General features: G+C 39.9%; 1 pseudogene; it reads left to right on the top strand.

The window, feature by feature from the left end:
- Positions 1 to 3,297: 3,297 nt before the first annotated feature.
- On the top strand, positions 3,298 to 9,410 carry LOC132879164 (tripartite motif-containing protein 16-like; annotated as a pseudogene).
- The last annotated feature ends 4,573 nt before the right edge of the window (positions 9,411 to 13,983 follow it).

Below are 13,983 nucleotides of genomic sequence, written 5' to 3' on the forward strand. Positions count from 1 at the left end.
AATCTTGTCAAAGGTTCCCTGCCTAACCCGTGGGACAGACATGGAAAAGGCACTTATTTTGGCATTCTTGAGGTGTGGTTCATCCATTGGGGCAGAGGAGGAATTTCATTTCCTGCTGCTTTCTATGTCGTCTGTGTAATGCTGGCGCTTGTTTGGGTGAATTCGTTGTTGGAAAACAGAGAAAAATACATTTGTGTCAAAAGAAAACATTTGGAAGCACTCCTTTTATTTTTTGCCAGATAAAGGCGCTGATGAAAACCGCCTTGAATAAAAATGTTTGGGGCGAGTCATCATTGTGAAATTAAAAAAAATAAATAATAATAATCTAAATAATAGGATAACTGTTGACTCTCATGTTAATGACTATAACTCAATTCTAACTCATTATTATGAATTTTCTCTCATGCTAATGACTCTGGCTCCAAAGTATGAATTCTATCAAATTTTTATAAACCTATCCCTGATCAAAAAGAAGTATACTTCAAGTTCATGTTATTAAGTATACTTTTGTGCACCAAGTATACTGATATCAATGTATTTACAGTATACTTGTAAGTAAACTAATCTAATACTTCTTGGGACTAAATTGGGCCACTTTTATTCTACAGTATACTTTAAGTCTAAGAGAAGTAAACTTTGAGTATACAACTAGTAAAAAACTAGTATACAACTAGTTTTTTTTTTTTATTTTGTCCTGCAAGAATACCACAAGTAAGCTTATATACTAATAATTTACTCTTTCTATACTTGTAGTCCACTCTTTAGTTTACAAAAGCATACTTCATAGTATACTGGAAATATATGATGAGTTTACTTGTTTGATACTTCTAGTCCACTTTTTAGTTTATGAAAATATACTTTATAACATACTGGAAATATACTGTTAGTTACTGGTTATATTACATCTAGTCCACTTTTTAGTTTTGAAGTTTACTGCAATTACCCTTCTAGGTATACTATTAGTTTTGGAGCCCGAACCCTTACCTCATGCACACTACCAGTAGACAACTTAAGTGTTTTGTACCTTAAGTTACAATGAAGTTATAAAGGTAAGAATTCACAAAATAACAGCAGATACTCAGGATTAAGAACATAATCATTTTCTTTAAAAATCTAATTTAAAACAACATTGTATTAAATGCCAAAGTATAAAAACACGGCAATGACAACTGAAATTGACATCCAAGCTCTATAGAAAAATAAATAATATTAAATTATCCCACTCAGGAGAAATAAAAAAAAAAAACTTATATGGATCCACAGACAAACCTCAGAGTCAACTATGCTGAATCACAACTACAGGGCAAGTCCACTTAAACATAAGACACAAATATTTTAATACTTTATTACACTTTTGTTCAATATATCTTGATCAAAAGTTTAATTTTAAGCTTAATATACTTAGATTTTTCTATATACTTTTCAGTATAAGCCATGTATACTTATGTATAACTTTATTAAGTATATCTCTGATAAGTAAATAAAAAGTAAACTGAAAGCATGCTCTCTTATTTTTAGTTTAAAAGACGTATACTAGAAGCACACTTAAATAAACTTCTTTTTTGTAGGGATGCCATACAAGGGCCCATAACGCACCATTACCACGGACATAACTGTGTCTCCGCAGTTTGTAAATTAGTTGTAACTTTAAACATATAAACTAAGCGCTTCAATCTGCTCCCTCGTCTAGATCTGCGTGCTAACTAAATTAGCTTAGCTAACTATCAGTACAGTCGTTAGCTTCCTCACCAGTTACTTACTATCACATGTTTCCTCACATACGAGGCACTGTTTTTGGTAGAAAAAGTAGGCAGCGCATAATATGACTGTTGTTCCTCGTCATTTGGAAGGCAAACAGAGTGTTAATGCTCAGCCAGGGATGGACATGAACCGCTGAGGGCCACACAGGTGCTTCTTCTTCAGCCATGATTTTCCAGTGCTGGTGTAGGAGAGAGCGGGGCCACGCCTCCATTCATTCGGTGCGGCTGCTAAGGCGGCTGTCCAACTGTCTCGGATGGAGATTCACTGTGGGATAGCTCGAACGGCCGAGTGGAAAAATTATCAAATTAAAATAAATTACACACAAGTAACAGTAGTGATGGCATAAAGCCGAATGCAACGAAGTAAAAGTGCCGTTTTTTCATCAAAATGTAACTGAGCAGGAGTAAAAACTATCCTGCAAAACAACTACTCTCAGCAGTACAATTAAAACAAAAATTACTCAAGTAAATGTAACAGAGTAAATGTAACACATCACTACCCACTTCTGTCTTTATCTCCTGCAGTGAGCATGAGACACCCGGGACACCCGTATACCAATCCACAGCGTGATGCCATTTTGAGGGATTACAAGCTGTTCTGTACTCTGCCTCATTTTAATGTGAGTGAAGATTGATTTGTTTTGTTTAATTGAACAAAAGGTTTTTGCACAGTTCACAAAGCAGTTAGAGTTGTTTAGATGAAGAGCTTGATTTGAAGCAGCTCAGAATATTATTGATAAATTACTACGACTAGCAGATTTCTTTCTTCTGCCTTTCAGCACATTCATTTCAGTCTGTTAACAATGTTAAAATGACCCGTGTCAGTGTGGGTTTCCTCCTGGTTCTCCAGTGTTCTTCTACTTCTCAAAGACACATCTAATGACTGACTGAGGCAACTCAGGATCTCTGATCTCAAACATATTCATCTACCAACTTCATTTCCATCTCAACAACCTGTTCATGAGAAAGAATTCTTCATCGACCCAGAATAATGTTCTTGATAAAACATGGTGTCAGGAATAAAACAGGATGAGGCATGCTGCTCCAGGAAACTAATCTGTTTTAATAAAGATCCACTTTTGTGACTTCTATTTGTAATAAACAATGCAAAATCAATAAAATACGGTTTTCCTTCCTGACAGCTGCGTCCTCCTCACTTTTAAAATGTCTCAAACATCCTTTAGGGATGAAGATCAGTTTAAAGACGTCACGAGGAAAAAGCTGTTCAAGTGAAACAATTGTAATTTATCAACAAGGCTGAAAGTTGTGCTTGAGGTGTCAGTAGGTGGAAAAGTCCAGAAAATTAAGATCCATTCTGTGAGTATTTCATGAAATTAATCCTAATCAGTGCAGCTACATGGGTTATATTCCTGCACTGAAGGGAGATGAAATGGTTAATAGAGGAGTGTTCATGACCTTTCTGTGTTTGTGCTCCTCCTCTGTCTCTCTGTCTCGATCACACACAGAACCAGGGAGTGGCTCACCATTTCAGGGGGAAAAATTGTTCTCTCTCTCTCTCTCTCTCTCTGTCTGTGATTTCAGGAAAATGGCTGAGGCCAGTATTTTAGTAGATCAGCTTTCTGTGGACCAGTTCATGTGTCCAGTGTGTCTGGATCTCCTGAAGGATGCGGTGACTATCCCCTGTGGTCACAGTTTCTGTAAGGTGTGTATTAATGGCTGCTGGGATCAGGAGGATCAGAAGGGTGTCTACAGCTGTCCTCAGTGCAGAGACACTTTCACGACAAGGCCTGTTCTACGCAGAAACAACATGCTGGATGAAGTGGTGGAGAAACGGAAGAAGATGTCTGAAGTCCAAGCTGCTTCTCCTGCTCACTGTTATGCTGGACCTGGAGATGTGGAGTGTGATTTCTGCACCGGGAGAAAACACAAAGCCGTCAAGTCCTGTCTGATGTGTTTGGCTTCATTTTGTGAAATTCATCTGAAACCTCACTATGAAGTTTCTTCATGGAAAAAACACACATTAATTGAAGCCTCAGCAAAACTCCAAGAGAAGATCTGCTCTGAACATAACAAGCTGATTGAGATCTACTGTCGTACTGATCAAACCTGCATCTGTTATTTGTGTACGATGGATCATCACAAAGGTCACGACACCGTCACAGTCGCAGCAGAAAGAGCTGAGAAACAGGTGAGAACTAGAAATCTTTCCAGAATTAAATCATCTTAATTATAGTTTCTCATCTAGAAACAGGTGCTTTAGTCAGTGATATGATTTGAACTTTAATTTCAATGTGTGTCTCAATCAGAAGGATTCTGTAAAAGCTGATTAAAATTGTCTGTGTTCTGGTGAACAGAGTGTTAAATTTATCTTCAGTGATGGTTGTAATCTGGTTCGGGGTGGGTTTCCTGATAACGTTGCCCTTTAGACCTAAAGAGAGTTGAGAGACTCTCTTAAGGAACGAACGTTGTCTCTACATGGTTTTCCCAAACTCACTCGTAAGAAGGAGTCTAAAGAGCAACAGGATGAAGTGCATCTTTGCAGTTGGTGTCCCCGATATAGGCATTAGTAGCTGCTAAAGGCAACATTTATCTTTTTTTATAAGATTATCAAAAATCTTATAAATTTTTGCCAGCATTTCTAAGGAAAATAGCATTAATTTTACAGCATGGATAATCATAACGACAGTCTTCACAGCGAAAGCGAGTTTTACTACCCTGAGGAAGAAGAAATAAAAGAAAACATTTCAGGAGAAAGCTAAAAACCTGTAATTTGCTAACACCGAGCAAAAACATGGCTGAATCCTTAATGACTTCGATTTGTATAAATAGGGGACTACATAGGTGGCAAAATGTAGTTTTTTTTTCCTGACATGGAAGTGCACTTGTAAACTGAGGAGGAAGCCATTTGCATTACAGGCATGAATGAGGATTCAAAATGGTGGCTCGCCTCGGCTCGGTTTTCCCTTTTGGGCGCTCTTATCTTCTGTTAGAATTTGGTAAATAAAAAAATAAATATATTTACCAGCTTAAGGTCAGTCCATATGGTGAAATACTGTGACCTCGGCCTTGAATACTGACCTCGGCCCAGAGGGCCTCGCTCAGTACTTTCAAGACCTCGGTCACGGTATTTCACGATACGGACCTCCCGGCTGGTAAATAACATATATATAAGATTAGATAAAACTTTATTGATCCCTTTAGGAGGGTTCCCTCAGGGAAATTAAGATTCCAGCAGCATCATTACAGAAAACAGAGAAAAGAAATAGAGAAAATCTTCTAGATAAATTAAAATAAATTAAGTTTTAACACATACAAATATAAAAAGAATAAGATATGGGGAAGAGAGGAACGGGGGAGGGAGAGGAGGGGAAAAATATGTAATGCTTCCAGATGATATAGATATGTGGAAATTCATTAATGAAACACTTTTACATTTTTGGCAATTTTTTATTATTCCAAGTGTGTTTTTAATTAAATGAACAAATGATCACACGAAAAAATAAGCAAATAATAAGCTAAATAATGAGGTAAATGTGTTCCCCGTGCTCGCTCATTTCACTGTTACCCCCCGATCATGCAGTCAGGATTATTTCAGCTGTTCTCCACAGTGCAGAGTGGGCCATGTTCTCCCTTATAAGTGCAGAGAGAGAGAGAGGTTTTGATCTGTGTGTAGTTTGTACATAAGGAGGTTTATATATATATATATATATATATATATATATATATATATATATATATATATATATGACAGTGGTGCTTGAAAGTTTGTGAACCCTTTAGAATTTTTGATATTTCTGCATAAATATGGCCTAAAACATCATCTGATTTTCACACAAGTCCTAAAAATAGATAAAAAGAACCCAGTTAAACAAATGAGGCAAAAATATTATACTTGGTCATTTATTTATTGAGGAAAATGATCCAATATTACAGATCTGTGAGTGGCAAAAGTATGTGAACCTTTGCTTTCAGTATCTGGTGTGACCCCCTTGTGCAGCAATAACTGCAACTAAATGTTTCCAGTAACTGTTGATCAGTCCTGCACACCGGCTTGGAGGAATTTTAGCCCGTTCCTCCATACAGAACAGCTTCAACTCTGGGGTGTTGGTGGGTTTCCTCACATGAACTGCTCACTTCAGGTCCTTCCACAACATTTCCATTGGATTAAGGTCAGGACTTTGACTTGGCCATTCCAAAACATTAACTTTATTCTTCTTTAACCATTCTTTGATAGAACCACTTGTGTGCTTAGGGTCGTTGTCTTGCTGCATGACCCACCTTCTCTTGAGATTCAGTTCATGGACAGATGTCCTGACATTTTCCTTTAGAATTCACTGCTATAATTCAGAATTATAGTCTGACTGTGGATTGGTGGAGTCCAAACTCTTTAGAGATGGTTTTGTAACCTTTTCCAGCCTGATGAGCATCAACAACTCTTTTTCTGAGGTCCTCGGAAATCTCCTTTGTTCATGCCATGATACACTTCCACAAATATGTGTTGTGAAGATCAGACTTTGATAGATCCCTGTTCTTTAAATAAAACAGGGTGCCCACTCACACCTGATTGTCATCCCATTGATTGAAAACACCTGACTCTAATTAACTGTTAATCCTAGAGGTTCACATACTTTTGCCACTCACAGATATGTTATATTGGATAATTTTCCTCAATAAATAAATGACCAAGGGTAATATTTTTGTCTCATTTGTTTAACTGGGTTCTCTTTATCTACTTTTAAGACTTGTGTCAAAATCTGATGATGTTTTCGGTCATATTTAGGCAGAAATATAGAAAATTCAAAGGGGTTCACAAACTTTCAAGCACCACTGTGTGTATATATAGATATATTTCAACCTTATATATAAGGAGGTCAATTCAACCTCCTTAGGTACACACTACACACTGATCAAAACCTCTCTCTCTCGCACGCGCACACACACACACACACACACACCCAGAGTACATAACCTTCAGAGCGAAACACGAATGTTCTTTGAACTGACATGAATACAGAACCAGTTTGCCCGTACTGTATAAAAAGCTGAATGTATTTTATTTGTCCTCAGAGTGAGTTAAAGGAGGAGCAGATGAAATCCCAGCAGAGAATCCAGGAGAAGCAGAAGAAGGTGCAGGAGCTGAAACAGGCTGTGAACACTATAAAGGTGAGCAGTGAGCAGAGACAGAGCTGCTCCTAGAAACACACACAACATGGACAACGAGTCATTTACAGTCCCAGTAAGAGAGGGAATGATAGATGAGCTTTAAATCGTGTGTGTGTGTGTGTGTGTGTGTGTGTGTGTGTGTGTGTGTGTGTGTGTGTGTGTGTGTGTGTGTGTGTGTCCTAACAGCTCAGTGCACAGACAGCAGTGGAGGACAGTGAGAGGATCTTTACTGAGCTGATCAGCTCCATGGAGAAAAAGCGCTGGGAGGTGACGGAGCTGATCAGAGATCAGGAGAAGGCTGAACTGAGTCGAGCTGAACGACTCCTGGAGCAACTGGAGCAGGAGATTGCTGATCTTCAGAGGAGAGTCACTGAGCTGGAGCAGCTTTCACACACACACGATCACATCCATTTCCTCCAGGTAACACTCACTGTCTGATCTACAGAGCCAGCTGTTCCTCACACACTCTCTAAAACACCTCTCATTAAGGGAACAATAAATGTCCCTGTCTGACATCACAAGTGGGTTTTACATTTCATTTGCTTTCTGTAGGTTTTAGCTTCTGGACGTCGCTCTCCTACATTGTACAGACCAAATTTTCAACATCTCTCATTTGATGGAGTGAGGAATTCTCTTTCAGATCTGAAAAAGAGAGTCGAGGAATTCTGTGAGGAGGAATTCAACAAAATCCCTCCACATGGTAAGAGGAGCTGTTCCTGCTGGAGAAACACAGTGATGTGTTATTTCTTAGCGATGCTCCTGCTTTCTTTTCTGCGGACACTTTATTCACCCGACACTTTGAACTAAAACACTGATTTAAAATGACTAAACTGACTGGATCACTTTAAACTCTTTCCATCTTTTACACAAACTCATGTTTCTATTTTTCTCTCCACAGCTGCAGCAGTTCAGATCATTTCAGAACCAGAACCACAGAGCAGAGAAGAGTTTCTGAAATGTACATCTAACACACACACACACACACACACACACACACATTGGGTTGCCACCATTCAGAAATGAAAATAAGGGACGCCTACCACGGCTCCTTGGGGCCATGACCACCACGGGCATGACTCCCATGGGGTGGGGTGCCCGCAGCAGTGGTATGTTTTATTTTGTAGGTGTTTTTAGTAAAGGGGTGATCAAGAAAGCAATTACTATCTACAGTATCTATCTATCTTACTCCTTGCTGCACTGAGTAACTCTTTGTCTTTCACGTGGTGGAGTCCCGGGTGCAGCAGACATTTTTAAAAGGCCCGGGTTTTTTGAGCAGCGCCGGTGTGTGTTGTCTGTCTCTAGGCAACCGTGACAGTGCCACACGCAGTGACGCAGGCAGCCAGGCACAGAGCGTGACACAGAGTGGAGGGGTTTGTGTCCTGGGTAGATCCTGCAACGGAGTATTTCCTGTTTTATTTTGTTCATTATTGTTAGATTTAGTGTTGATATGTGTGAGACAGACGTGTATTGGACATTTATAAAAATACAGAACAAATCGCGTCCCGTATCGGTTCAATACGAGACACAAGATTTAATTGCCAAATAAAGGACGATTCCGTATTTTAAGGGACGGGTGGCAACCCTACACACACCACATAAATATATTGTGTGAAGTAAACCCAACATGTTCACATTGTTGCTTGTTTTTCTCTTTTATTTTAGATTTCTGTTATCTGACTCTGGATCCCAACACGGTACATCATCTCTTCATTCTGTCTGAGAAGAATAGAGCGGTGAGATGGAGTGAGAGAGAGCAGCGTTACTCTGATCATCCAGAGAGATTTGATTACTGGCCTCAGGTGTTGTGTAAGGAGAGTGTGTGTGGACGCTGTTACTGGGAGGTGGAGTGGAGCGGTGCTGGTGGTGTGTCCATATCAGTCTCATATAAAGACATCAGCAGGAAAGGATGGGATTATGAGTGTGAGTTTGGACGCAAAAATCAGTCCTGGACTCTGTACTGTGATTCTTCTTCTTCTCTCTCTTTCTGGCACAACAACAGTATGACTGATCTCAGCGTTCCATCAGCCTCCAGAATAGGAGTGTATGTGGATCACAGTGCAGGAACTCTGTCCTTCTACAGCGTCTCTGACACGATGAAGCTCCTCCACAGAGTCCACACCACATTCACTCAGACTCTATACGCTGGGTTCTGGCTCTACTGGTCTCCTGGTTCTACAATGAGATTGTGTGATCCAGAATAAAAGTGTGTCGTGTTTTCTGTAAAATTCCTGCACGTTGCCACGTTGTTGCTCAGTCGTCTGTTTCACTAGAACACAATCCAGCTGCACAAAAACACTCATTTTAATATTTAAATTAAAACGGATGAATAATTTAAAATAATTAAAAAGGAAATGTAAAAAATTAACTGTCAGACAAGAAACTCGTCAAATTTAAAAAGAAAATGATCTCATTACCTTCGCATTATAAAGTTGTGTTTGTTTCATATTAAGCAGCGTCTCATTAAATAACTAATAAACAGTAATAAAGCCAGAACAGAACAACATTTTAAACCTGTTCAGGTCACACTATATGTTAGGGTTCTCCCAGTCAGAACGGTCAACTTACTTCTCGAGACCAATGCCCTCGTGCCACCCAGACGTCTGGGGGTTAGTCGCAAAGAAAGACAGGAACCCCAATGTAGTTCCCATCTTTATTCGCAAGTTCCCCATTAGACAAGAATACAGAGGGTTATTATATATGAGTGTTATCTGTGTGTAAATGACATCACTGTTTGATATCTATGTGTGTGCATGAAACCTTCACTCATAAGCAAAATAATATTTCAGCAATTTCATTTACGCCAAAGCGCGCGAGATGTTTTTACGACAATGTTTTAAACAAAGACTATGTTTGGTCTAACAAAGAAGTGTTCTTCTCCACTGGACGAAGGTCAGGCTACACAGGAACAGTTTAAAATCACTACCATAGTATACGCAATAGTCCAAAATAATAAAGGATCTTAAAAAGCTCTAAAATATTAAAATCATAAAGTCTTAACACTTTGTGCAGCAATAAGGCTAATATAGATCTATAAAATTATAAATCTATAAAACTAACATGAATCACTTAATGCAGCTTTAAATCTAACATTAAATCTAACATACACGTTGGATATGCAGCTGTGGGTGTGTGTGGGTGTGTCTGACATCATTGCAGACCTTGATGCCATCCAGACACATCTCTGATCAATAATACACATTTCATATCAAAATAAGCAGAATGTTCTGAAAGGGATTTTTAAACAATGTCTAGCTGAGACAGAAGGTCATTTTAACAATCCCCCCCTTTGATAATAGTATCACTATTATCACTAGGATCATGTATGATCATTATCACCCCATGATCATATATGTGATTACATCGAGAATTAGGATTAGATGTATGCTTGAGTTAATCTTTGCTCTTCTTGACGTGTATTGGTGCTCAGAGGGCGGGCATGCCCGATCAGCCCTTGTCCCACCTCACCGGAGCTTAGAGAAACTCGAAACCTCTTAATTTGTCCCAAATACACGCTACTTCCTTCAGGGTAATTTGTTCTAAAACAGTGAGGGAAAATTAAATTAGAAGGCATATCGACCTATAGTGAGAACAGAGTCCTGTAAGAATACAGAGCTTCAGAGCATAGAGACGTGTAATAATAGTAGAAAACTGCATCAGATGACAGACATAACAACTTTCATTCGTGTGGTGTGTGCTCGTGCAGTCCAGTTAGCAAATTGCCAGAAGATGTTGTCTCGAAGTCCAGCTCGAGCGGGTAACCCTGCTCCGAGTGATCACGAAACTCGTGATGAGGACTGTCATGGTTGTAGTGAGGATGATTGGTCCCAAACGGAGCGCGAGATCTCTTCCCCTCTTTGTTCACAACGCCCTGCAGGCAGCAACCCAAGGATTCTCAGTCGGCCAGAGGGCTGCACACAGATCACGTCAAATCTGTGTAGAGCTCAGAAAGAGAGAGAGAGAGAAAACAGAGACTGGATAGGGACACAGAGAAAACGTTAGTAGCAAATTTGTCATTGTAACACAACTTCGTTATGGAGCCTTCTTCGATCGCGTGGCATGGATCCACTGTGGAAAAAGATCAGTTAAAACAGCAGTAAAAGTAATGGCGACTATTTCTGCAGGCCCACTATATTTAGGTTCTCCCAATTGTCCAAATTGTTTTAAAAGTCACACCAGCACCTTGTCTCCCACGTGAAAGAGGTGGGTGTGTGGGTGCTGATGGTGGAAATGGTATTGTACTATTGACCTTAGTACAAATTTTATGCAACTTATCTATAAGGGCTGCAGAATACTCATCCATATGTGTTTTCAAATCAGAGGTACCCGGAGCCGGAGTTCCCTTCTTCCAGGGGAGAGGAAAAGGTCTTCCAAAATAATTTCTTGGTGTCATACGAATTTCAGCCAGAGTGGCTGGCAATAAGTCTACCCAATTTTTTGAACCTTTCATTCAGGTTTCATTCATTCAGAATTTTTTTTGTCTTTCAATGTTCGATTAGTACGTTCTCGATACCAGAAGATTGAGGGTGGTACGGAATGTGAAAACACCAGCTTAGTGAGAGATACTTACAAAGGTTTTGTGTGACTTTTGAGGTGAAAGGGGTACCTTTATCTGAGTCTATGGCGTCTAATAATTATTAATTATTGATTTCTTATTATTTTATTGTTGTTATTTTATTGTTCTGCTTTTATTGTTTGTTTTACTGTTCAGTGTACTTGGGTACCTTGAAAGGCACTTATAAATAAAATGTATTATTATTATTATTATTATTATTATAACTAAGTATTATTTCTTTTGCCAGAATACGAGTAACTACCTTCATGTTCTCTCGAGAACAGGGAAAAACTTCTACCCATTTAGAGAATTTGTCCACAATCAAGATGACAAAAATCAAATGAGAAAGGAAGAGCGTACGCCTCATGCACAATATCAGGCAGTGAACACACAGAGTAACCACAGAGGTATTATAAATATTATAAATTATAAATATTATACACCGTCTGAGGGTTTAGAACAAGAACCATCAACAAAGAGTACTTCCCCCATCCCTAGAGGGCTGGAGGAGAGATCAGACCTGATACGAGTACAATATCAATGTCATCCCAAGTGTCATCCCGAGAGTTAAGGAGGCGTGCGAGAGCGTGACTTACATTATCAAAAGAAGATGTGACACGAATTTCGAGATTGTTAGTAGAACAGATATATGTTAATTTAATAATAATAAACAGTCATATGTTAATTTAATTATCAATTAAATTACTGATAAATTAATTTAATGGGTCTGTACATTTTGCAACACCTGTTTAACTTGATGTGACAAGTGCAAGATCAATGGGTGAGACAAAACCAATTTTTCCGCATCTAAAACTATCAGAGCACATGCAGAGACAGCCCCTAGACACGCAGGTAAGCCTTGAGCTAGAGGTCTGCGCGGGTCGGATTTTTCAGTCCTGCTCCCGCCCGCATTGTGCAGTCCCACTCCCGCCCGCAAAGAATTATGATTTTCAGTCCCACTCCCGCCCGCGCCTGCCATATTTTGTCCCGCTCCCGCCCGCAAATCCTGCATGATGCAGACGTTCGCGTTATTTCTCAGGAAAGTTCTTGTCTTGACACAGCGTGATGGTGCCCCGCCCCCTACTTTGAGCGGATTTGAGCATAAATATCTACAGCTCACGTTCACGTTTGTTATTATTTACCTTGTTTCTGAATTCAGCATGTGGTGTCTCTAATAATAATAATAATAAGTGCTGTCAAGCAATTAAAATATTTAATCGCGAATCACACATTTTTATCACATGAGAAACCATTGTAATTCTCTGATCAGCATAAAAAAGTGAATGGGCTTGCTTTGTACCAATAGTGTTTTTTTTTTTATTGCAAAGCAGAGCTAGTAAGAGAAGTGAACTGATTTACTGCTTGCGTTAGTCTACAACTCTAATCAGAGAGACAGGTTACACAGCGACGGTAGGCTTGACTCAATGCTATCCCAGAAATCCTTCCTGTAATATGCAAATTTGGCTGTCCAATCAGAGGCGGCCAAATTTGCATATTACAGGAAGGATTTCTGGGATAGCATTGAGTCAAGCCTACCGTCACTGTGTAATCTGTCTCTCTGATTAGAGTTGTAGACTAACGCAAGCAGTAAATCACTTCACTCATGGTTCTCTTGCTAGCTGGGTGTGAACTGCGAGTCATTAGGGTGATCAATGGCAAATTTAAGATGCTATTCCACACTCAATCTGGCAATCTGACTCTCTCTGCAAATTTAGGCATCTTAAAATGTTTTTGTTAATGCCAAATAAAATATCTGGCCCAAATTATATATGATAGACATAAATTAATAATTTATAAATTTTATTTCAAACACGTTTTTAGTTCGCGGGACTGCAGCTTATCACCAATCCCGCCCGCGCCCATGCCACATATGTGCACTCCCGCTCCTGCCCGCGTGCGCATATGTGCACTCCCGCTCCCGCGTGCATATGTGCACTCCCGCTCCCACCCGCGCGCGCGCATATGTGCACTTCCAGTCCCGCCCACAATGACCTTTCAAAATTTGTCCCGCGCCGCACTGCTTTGCGGCGGGTCCCGCGAGTCCCGCGGGACTCCCGCGGGAGTGCAGGGTTCTACCTTGAGCAACAGTGTCTAATGTTTTGGATAAAAACACACAATGATGCATTCCCCCCCCCCATGCTCCCGGGCCAACAGCTGTGCCATGGTGTTCACAGGCATAGAGGTGGAAGGGCTTGAAGTGATCAGGTAACCCCAGGGGCGGAACAAAGAGTGCTTTTGAGGGAGTGATAAGCGACCACCATAGCGTCAGTCCAGGTCAAAGGATGTTGCAGTGGATCGTGATGAGAGATTGCAGAACGGAGAAGCTTGTCATATAAAGAGCAGTCAGGGATCCATTGTCTGCAGTAATTGATAAGACCCAGAAAAGACATCAGTGCATGTTTAGTTGCAGGGCGTTTTGGCATTTTGTGTCTAGAATGACAGCCTTGAGAAAGTTCAAAACTTCAAATACTTAAGTGTCCATGCAATATTGCAGCTTGGTTCTGGAAACCTTAAAGCCCTTGTGCGCCAGATGTTGGAGCAGGCGCA

Source organism: Neoarius graeffei, chromosome 2 (genome assembly GCF_027579695.1).
Source record: "Neoarius graeffei isolate fNeoGra1 chromosome 2, fNeoGra1.pri, whole genome shotgun sequence".
In the NCBI taxonomy this organism is placed as follows: domain Eukaryota; kingdom Metazoa; phylum Chordata; class Actinopteri; order Siluriformes; family Ariidae; genus Neoarius; species Neoarius graeffei.